An 8,200-nucleotide genomic window follows, 5' to 3' on the forward strand; every position below is an offset into this window, starting at 1 on the left:
CACACACACACACACACACACACACACACACACACACACACACACACACACACACACGGGACTGCTTTGTCTGAAAGGAGACAAGGTGTCAGGTATCTGTGACCTGCCCGAATCCCGGTAGGATCACTGGCAGGATGCGCTCAGTACTACAGAGTACTCACCTGGCAGCTCCAAGGCCTGGCTTCACTCCTTACACAAGGTAAAAGGGGACATGCTTGAGCTGTTTGCAGTGCATCTTGGAATTCCTCCTTCTACTCAGACTGGCCCTTCCCCTTCCTGAAGTAGTACCCACAGTAAACCAGCTCCTGGAACTTTCAATATATGCTGACACACCCTGGGGGCTGGAATTAATTCCACGGGTAACAACCAGAAATTTCCTTTGCCAAGATCAACTGCCAGAGGGACCTGAAGGGGCCAGACAGCTTTAAAATGTCCTTATCACCTTCTGTATGTTCTACTCAAGGATCCCAGGGAACAAGCTAGACATTTCTACTTCAAGTGATTTAATTAAGGAAAAAAAATTCCTCACAAGTATAGCCAGAAGCTTGGGTTTCAGTCAATCCCAGGTGTAGTCAGGCTAACAAGCAGTAACTGCCATAACAGGCACACGGTAGATACAAGAATGCTCGTTCAGGAGGAGGCCTGAATTTGATTTATCAAGAGTCCCTAATTGCTCTCCATCTTACTGAGAGCTTGAAGATTCAACTAGTCTAGCTAGTCAGCTTACTCAACAGGTCCTTTATCTCTGCCTCCTAAGTGCTAAAATTACAGAGTAGCTGCCACACCCACCCAATATTTACGTGGGATCTAGGGATCCCTATTCCATTCTTCAGAACCAAGAAAGGGTTTTAACTAACACTGAACCATCTCCCCAGCCCAAGATGCTGTGTTCTAGTATACAGATGTTCCCTAGGGTCTCAGGTGCCCTAGAGACCCTAAAATATGCAGCTGTATAAATCCCTTATGTAAAAATCATACTGTATCTCTCTGTATTACTTACATACTTCTTGATATGAAGTCACCAGATTACTCAAAATATCTAACACAGGTTTGAGAATGTAGTTCAGTTGGCAGAGTACTTGCCTAGCATGTACGAGGCCCTGGGTTCAATCCCTGGCACAGCATAAGCCAGGTACTGGAGCATGAAATCCCAGCACCTACGAAGTATAGAGAAAAGATCAGGGGTTCAAGACTACCTCTGAGCTGGACAGCAGTGTCACGTGCCTTTAACCCTAGAACTCAGAAGGCAGAGACAGGGCAGCCAGGGCTACACCAAGAAACTGTCTCTGGGGGTGGGGATAGGGTGGGGTTTAATCCCTAAATCGTAAGTCAAAGGCAAGGCTGGGCAACATGAGACCCTAACTAAAAACCAACAACAACAAAAATCCTAATACAACAATATACATGTTATGTGGTTGTCATACTATATTGTTAAGAAAATAATGGTAAGTCTATACATGTACCACACTGATACAACCACTGAGTCAGGTAAAAGTAGCACACATTTAGGAGGCCAGCATTTAGGAGGCTAAGGCTGGAAGAGTGTGAGTTCAAAGCTAGCCTGAACTACACAGCGAGTTCCAGTACAGCCTCAGCTACATAATGAGACTGTTCTCCCACAACAACAGCAAAACCTGTACCCCTACCACTCTGCAAATGGATGGGGTGACGTAGGCATGTAGGCCAGCAGGCAGGAAGAGGACAGAAAATTTAAGGCTATTCTGAGCTACACAGCAAAACTCCCTCTCAAAAAAAAGACAACAACTACCACATAATACATGTCAGACAATGTAACACGTTCTTCTAATGCAGAGCCTATGGAAGGCTGAATCACAGTCTTACATGGCATGGTCTCCCCCACAGAACCTGAGTGGGAACATAGATGAGTATATGTGAAATTGAACACAAAGAATTTTGCCTTCAGTTCCAGGAACCTAGATTTTTGACTCCAGGGACAGCATTCATCAGGAGATCCTAGAAATGAGACTGTCACCTGGTCATTTGAGCTTAATCAAAAGGCAAAATGGCACTAACCTACTGGTACCAAGTACCAAAAAGAACGTGGGAACAAGGATACATTCTGAGCAATGGGGAAGTTTGGAGTCTCACAGACTTTCATGATGCATAAAGAGAAAGTGGCAACTAAAACCAAAACAAAGGAAAGGGGCTGCAGAGATTGCTCCACGGTTAAGGATGTACACTTGCACAGAACCAGAATTCAATTCCCAGCACCAATGTTGACAGCTCACAACTGCCTAGAACTCCGTCCACAGGGAGATCCAACTCTTCTGGCCTTTGGAGACAGACAGATACAAATACACTTAAAAATCTATTAAAAGGAGAGAGGATGGAAGTCACTCTGAGGATGAAGGGTGTTTGGTCAGATATATAGCCCAGAACAGTGTTCTTGCTGAGGGGAAAATGGAAACAATACCCAAGGAGGAGGGAAAAAGGTAAAAAGCCAGGGGTGGCAGCATACATCTGTACTCCTAACAATCGGGAAACCATGGCAAGAGGATAGGGAGCTCAAGGGCCAGCCTGGGCTGCAGTTTGGGGGCAGCCTACGCCATATGAGAAGAACTGCAGTCATTTCCCACTGGATTGTAATAACTGTGTCTAAGCACTCAATCTTTCTACTTTTTCTTAATACTGGAGATTAAATTTAATTCTCCTTTTGAAAGTCTCCTTATGTAACCCATGTTGACCTTGCACTCAAAACCCTACCTCTATGAGATTCAGCTTCGAATTCAGCTCCCAGCACCCTCTCTGGTATTGGGAATGAAACCTAAGGCTTCACATATGCCACCACTGAGACAGCCAACCCTTTCTTTTACTTATTTTGAAACAAGGACTCACTACATTGATCGCACTGACCTTGAATTCACTTTATAGCCCTGACTTCCCAGTAGCTAGGATTACAGGCCATAGCTACCACCCTAGCTCTAATGTAATCTTTGGGTATCAATGCTATTCACCCAGAATAATAATGTGTGTAAATGTGAGGATTAATGGATATGGCTTGTGATGGTGATACCATGTCTACTGGGAACCATTTCTCCTCGCTTGGGGAAAAGTTACAACTTCCTTTGTCTGTTCTTAGATAGAATAGAGACCTGTTTAATTACTACTACAGATGTCAAATACATGTAAAAGAGCTGAGCAATCGCACTGTGGACTGTTGCAGCATGCCTCAAGCTCTTCAACACATACTATACAACACACAAGCTCCTTCCCCTTCCACCTTTGCTACTTGCTACATAGCTCAGGTTGGTGTTGAACTTAAGTTCTACCACCCTCACCTTTCAGGTGACATACTCAGTCACATGACATTTTAAATGTGTTAAAACTTATTAGGCACTAGTTAATAAGGATGCACATATTCTTTCATTTTTTATTAATTTCCACCACCACCACCACCACCACCACCACCACCACCACCACCACCACCCCAGAAACAGGGTTTCTGAGTGACCCTGCCTGTCCTAAAGCTCAACCTGAAGCTCAGGTTGGCCTAGAATTCAAGATCCTCCTGCCCCCATCTTCAAAATACTGGGACTATAGGTATTCCTGGCTTTCCATCCTTTCTTTCTCTCTTCCTTCCTTTCTTTTTCTTTTGATTCGTCTGATCCCATCCATTTTTAATTTATATCCCCTAAAAGGCAAATATAGAAGATAACATGAACATTGTCAAGCCAAAGCATCCCTGTATTTTCAGATACACCACACTGGCAGGTAAGTCTTCTAGTTGTTTACCCCTGGAGTGGCACCAACTTGTTCGGTAGCTGTAAGTAGTCACACAGGACTGGTTCCTCCTGTAAGCAGAACTAGAACATTCCCCCGGGGAGACTGAGCCCTAGTTTGGATAGGGGGACCCAAAGCAGTCTAAAAACACTCTAAGAGGTTTTGACTATTTAGGAACACAAACATTTCCTAAGACTAATAACTAACACAGGCGAATTCTCTACTCTGTTTTCTTTTGTTGTGGTAGCTATTTTATTTTATTTTGCATGTCTGACTGTGTAGCACCTGTGTGCCTGATGCCCATGGATACCAGAAGAGGGCACTGGATTCCCTGGAACTGGAGTTACAGATGGTTGCGAGCTGCCATGTGGATGTTAGAAATTGAACTCAAGTCCTCTGTAAGAGCAGCCAATGTTTTTAACCACAGATCCCCCTTGTTTATTTCGATTGTGTCTTGCTATATAGTTCTGAGTTGCCCCACACTTGCAACGATACTCCTGCCTGTCTCCACTACCCATTTGCTAGAACAAGAGTTTTTGTACCACCAAAGAAAGTGAAATTCCTGTCAACCCCGGATTAACTCCTGAAGTTCTCCTCTTGCACTGTACAAATGTAATTAGTCACTGCTTGCCATGCTCCCCAACCTCCTACGCCCTTCTCCTTCACCGTGGTTAGTCCTAAACCCTGTCATTTAGTCTCAGGTAGAACTCACTTCTCTTGGGAGTGAATATGATCAAAATACATTATATGAATCATACATATACTTTTTGTATTTTATACAATCAACATTGTCAAATAAAAAGGTGTATGGGACATCTGTGCCGGGGGAGGACAAAGAAGAGGAGGAAGAGGAGGAGGAAGAAGAGGAAGAAGAGGAAGAGGAGGAGGAAGAGGAGGAAGCAGCAGTAGCAACACCAGCCCCACAGAAATGGTTGAGTGTGTAAAGGCATTTGCCACCAAGCCTAAAAACCTAAAGTTCAATTCCTGGGACCCACACGATGAAAGGAAAGAGTGGACTCCTAACACTTACCCCAGGATATACATGCATTCATGTGGACAAAATCAAATGGAGTTTAAACAGTGAAAAGACTGGGGATATAGCTCAGTGGCAGAGCACTTATTTACCATGTCCAAGGCCCCAGGTTCACCACCCAGTCTGTCTCCCTCTTTCTCACACACACCTTACCTTTGTGTACCCTCATATAACAAAGGTGCATTAACTCAAAAACTCAGTAGTGTATGAACTTCTAAAGCTGTCATCAGTTGGTAATATAGTTATGATTGCTGTAAGAACAGGCTTAAGCTGGATTTTTGCCACTACCTCCCTTCACTGTTGTGCTGAAGCTGAAACCCAGGGCCTCACACATTCTAGGCAAGAGCTATATCACTTCACTCAGAAATCCAAGCATCAGTTAGTCTACAGGGAAAAAACTCAAAAATGGAGAAAAAAAATTTAAATGGAGAAAAATGCCAACAGAAACAACCCAACGAAATACGCACAGAAATGGGGAAAATGCATACCTCCTTAAAAAGTTACTATAACACACAACACAACCTTCCCTAGGTTCAAAGAGCCTAAAAAGGTATCTGAAAATTTCAATATAAGAACCTTAAAATGGGGATTGAAGGCTTATCAGTTAAACCAGAGATCTGGTTCCCAGCACCACAGCAGCACTGCACCAGGTGGCTCACTACCTCCTGTAATGCAGCTGTAGGGAGCCAAGGCCCGGGGACACTGCACTCAAGGCAGAAACCCACACCCCACACATAAACAGGTAACAATCTAAAATAGATTAAACAACAGCAAAAATGTCTTAAAGAGGTCTTGGTTTATAGCTCAGTAATTGAGAGTTTACTAAACATGCACAAAGCCCTCAATTCAATTCCCACTATTAGAAAAACAAAGAAACTTGGAAAAGATCTGAGATGCAAAAACACCCAAAAACTTATAACAATGAAGAATTATGATTCTGCATAAAGAAGATATTAGATAATATTATTGTTTTTGATTATCTTGGCTGAAAGATCAGTTTTACGGTCTTACTGGGTCAGTACCATTTTTTTTTTTTTTTTAGAAAATGTATTAGCCCATTATGTAAAAGAATCATGCCTGAAATTCCCAACTTATTCTCAAATAATTCAGCATAAACTGTATTTTATTTTTCCTTAGGAAAACCAAACAGTTTAATCAGTACTAACCTAACAAAGCCTCCATTTTTTAAAGTCTGCAAGGAGGCACAGGCCTACAACAGTCAGACAATAGCTAACTATTTGGGCTAGGGTGTAGCTCAGCAGGAGTGCTTAGCATCGTGAGGCTCTGAGTTGCGGCCCCAGCATCAAATCAAGAGTAACTTGGTATCCTTACTTTTCTTCAACACAAAGACCCGGGTCTTTGTACGTTGATATTTATATACAGATAACTGCACCCTGCAAAAGTCTACAACGAAGTTGCCTTTTTAAAAAAAAATCGGAATGCAGTATGTCTCAGGTAAGCATAGGTCCCACGAAAGCGAAATAATCGGATAAGCATTCCTTTCCATATACACACAAAAAGAAAAACAAGAGGAAAAGGCTGCCCTCACCCACCTTTCAGCCAAAGCTCGGCTGCCCCAAACAGAATCGCCCGGTCCAAGATTGGAAAATGCAGCGTCTCAATGTGATGCCAAAGGCTAAAAGTCTATTCTTTCTGGGGAGGAAAATAATTCCACGAAGGTTACTTTACACCGGCTTTAGAAGAAAGGTGGATGCAAACAGCTCAGGGCTGAGTCGGGATGCGCACTCGGGCCGCGGCACCCGGGAAGGCTGCAGAGCCCGGGAAGCCGCGGGACCCCGCGAGCAGAGCTCGGCCCGCCTCCCCGCAGAGGCCTACCGAGTCCTCGCCCTCCCCGCGCCGCCCCCGCGGCTCCTCACCGAATCCACACCGAGCTGCGTGGAGAGCCCTCGGACAAACGCCGAGAAGGACTCAGAGCTCGGAGAAAAGGGGGGGCTGGCCGTGACGTCACTTCCATTTCCGGCTCGGAGTTCTCAGCCACGTTGGAGCTCTCCTGGCTGGAGAGAAAAACTTGCTTGTTCCAGCGTCCCGACATTTGCACCCTTTTTCGGGTGGGCTCATAAGGGGCGCTGAGGCAGGAAAAGAGTCGCGAGGTCGAGGTCAGAAGCGAGACCTCGATGGGGGAGCAGTGCGGGGGCGGGGCGAGAGGCGGGACCAGGCCGGGGTGCGCCTCGGTTGATGGCGGACCGGTGGGGCGAGGATGGGGGTGGGGACGCCCCGGTGGAGATGCTGCTGACAAAAGCTTTTCTCTCCCTCCTCTCCCTCACGCTCGCGGTGCCCTTAGCCATGTTGCACAATCTGCCAACCCAGGAAAAATGATCCGTTTGGTCCATTCAGTTACTGCTGTCTCCAGACACTTTTATGTCGACCTGTCTTTGTGTGTCTCTGGGCTCTGCTGACACCCCAGTCACGTTTTCACCACCCAGGGCTCAATTAGTAGAGCCCGACTAGCGTCACGAAACCCTGGGATCCATCGCCAGTACAGTAGATGGTACTAGTGGTGCTTGGGAGAAGAAGAGGAAGGAAGTTAAAGGCCAGCCTTGGCTACATAGTAAATTCAAGGCCAGCCTGTTTGGGATACATGAAACCCTGTATCCAAAATGCTTAGTTCCTAACATCTTTTCCTGATTTTTTTTTTTTTTTTTTTTTTTTGTGATAGTGAGGTGTGTCTATGTGTGGGCATGGTTTAACAGAGTAAGCAGGCATGTACATGGCAATGTATGGAGGTCAGGGAGCAACTTTCAGGTGTCCGTCTCTCACCATGTGTTTCAGCGATGGAAGTCAGCTTCTCTTTCACCCACTGAGCCAGCCCAAATGACTTAATTTTTAGAGACAGTTTAACAACTTGGGTGTTTTCTATTTTTGGAATAATTCAAAGTAAAACTAGGTCAGGCATAGTGATATGCACCTTTAATCCAGCCCTCAGGAGGCAAACACAGGTGGATCTCTGTGAGTTCAAGGCCAGAAAAGGTTATAAACTACTTCATAGTTTCACATGGATCCTAGCTTTTAGTGTGTGTGTGTGTGTGTGTGTGTGTGTGTGTGTGTGTGGTACGGCTGTGACTGTGAATATAAGTCATGAACCTAGAAAGGGGACAATGAGTGGGAGAACAAAAGATGTTTTAAAGAAATGGAGAAGTTGGTCTGGAGAGATTGCTCAGTGGTTAAGAATACTGACTGCTCTTTCAGAAGTCCTGAGTTCAAATCCCAGCAACCACAGGGTAACTGACAACCATCTGTAAGGGCATCCTATGCCCTCTTCTGGTGCATCTGAAGACAGCTACAGTGTAGTCAAATACATAAAATAAATCTAAAAAAGAAAAAGAAAACTTTTTTAAAAAAGAGTGTGTAAACAGGGGCTGGAAAGATGGCTTGGAGGTTAGGAGCACTTGTACTCTTCCAGAGGAC

At 44.8% G+C, this 8,200-nt stretch overlaps 1 protein-coding gene across 1 annotated transcript in view; it reads right to left on the reverse strand.

Moving 5' to 3' along the window:
- The window catches only part of LOC110327215, a 54,860-nt gene extending 48,242 nt beyond the window's left edge, over positions 1-6,618 (reverse strand). The window contains exon 1 of the mRNA XM_029543063.1: positions 6,328-6,618. The gene's annotated coding sequence lies outside the window, so the exon portion shown is untranslated. The remainder of the gene's footprint in view (positions 1-6,327) is intronic.
- Positions 6,619-8,200: the final 1,582 nt, after the last annotated feature.

The sequence above is a fragment of the Mus pahari genome, chromosome 10 (assembly GCF_900095145.1).
Source record: "Mus pahari chromosome 10, PAHARI_EIJ_v1.1, whole genome shotgun sequence".
NCBI lineage: Eukaryota > Metazoa > Chordata > Mammalia > Rodentia > Muridae > Mus > Mus pahari.